Source organism: Asparagus officinalis, chromosome 4, assembly GCF_001876935.1.
Source record: "Asparagus officinalis chromosome 4, Aspof.V1, whole genome shotgun sequence".
Lineage (NCBI taxonomy): Eukaryota > Viridiplantae > Streptophyta > Magnoliopsida > Asparagales > Asparagaceae > Asparagus > Asparagus officinalis.
In genome coordinates this window covers 40,794,704-40,796,507 of record NC_033797.1, presented here as the reverse complement: position 1 = coordinate 40,796,507, position 1,804 = coordinate 40,794,704, and positions in this window count along the sequence as shown.

The window sequence follows — 1,804 nt, the reverse complement described above, 5'->3', positions numbered from 1 at the left end:
CTAGGTGGTAAAAAACTAGAACTCATATTTATTGTTTATTTTTTCTTTTTCTTTTTATTTTTTTTCTTTACTTATTTCCTATTATGGTTATCACCAGCATTAGACCATCATCATAATAATAATTGTCAATATCTTATAGTCTAACCAAAAGTTATTTAATAGTAAAGAACATTCTTGTAAGCAATTATCTATCAATAATAGTAAGTTTAAAATACATATATAGTATTTATATCTTCAAAATGCATAAATATATACTTCATGATTATAAAAATTTATCCCACGTTGTTTTATCAAAATATCTCGCTTCACAAAACTGTTCCTAGTTATCCCACTAAAATATCCCACTAGCGAAACATTATTCCACTTTAACAATTATCCCATTTTGCATGAAAATGTCCCAATTGACTAACACCCCCCTAGAACTTTTTAAGTAGAACTGGGATAATTGGTAAAGTGGGATAATTTTTGACACTGGGATAATTTAGTGGAACAATGATGGGTAATTCTTAAAGTGGGATAATTTGGTAGGATAATTTAGTGGGATAATGATGGATAATATTATGAAGTTGCATAATTTGGTAGGATAATTTGGTGGGGGTAATGGTGGGTATAAATTACTATTATTAATAATTATATATTAAAATAATATAATATTGATAAGCAAATTCTAGTAATAACTATAAAATATAATGCAATAAAGCATCACTATTCATCTCAAATAATAAAATAGTTTACAAATAAATAAAAATCTAAATCCCTAGAGTGACTCGACTTCCATCATCCCACATGACTTCTATCATCCCACATGGCTTATGCCATAGCATTTCTCCAAGCTCCTATAGCTGCACGTTGAGTCTGTAACTCGTCTTCTTTATCAGAGTCATTGTCTGCATCAGCAACATTTCGTGGAGCTTCTAGTGGAGGATCATAAATGTCGAAGTTCAAATCTTATAACATCATAAAGAAAGAAAAATAAGCATTTTTCAGCCATTAACCTTTTGGACCAATCTCATCATGATCGCTGAAACCAAATCAATAAATAAATGAAATGTATACAGGAATCATCTATGGCTGCTAAACAGATGATCGACAGATGAACTATAAATATCCCAATCAATTTACTGAGCCGATTTAATAATAATAGATATCATCAGTAACCATTCAACATCTAATCATCAATGTGATCGCAAAGTTGCTTTCTAACTTATAAAAAAACATAAATAGCCCGCATATCTTTAGCACTAACCCACCAACACTATATTCTTAACCTAAACCACTGTTGTGGAGAGAAAACTTAGATCAAACAAATAATAATAAAGTAATTTAACGTCAAAAAGCTATCAATAAAGTAATACATCTTGAAGATAATAATAAAAGATCTAATCATAATACATCTTGAAGATAATAATAAAAGATCTAATCATCACAAAAACAAAGTAAAGACAGAAAAATAAACAGATGATTGACTTCATGGCAAAGAAATTTTCTAGGTGGAGAAACTAACCAAGAGGGAGGGAGGCGACGTTTCATTTTTTCCCAATTGTATTCTTTCCAATGTGTGGGATAATTTGAGAGAGGAGAACTTATGGTTATATATATAGGTAGTATAATTTGTGGGATAATTATAACCAATTATCCCAATTCTAATTCTAGTAGAATTCTACTTGACTAACGCACCAAAAAAATAATACAGTTCTAGTTCTACAAAAGTTCTACTTGACTAACACTATAAAAAAATATCTGATTTCCTAGTTCTATGTGACTAACACCTTAAAAATTTATCCCACGAATTATCCCAGTTCCA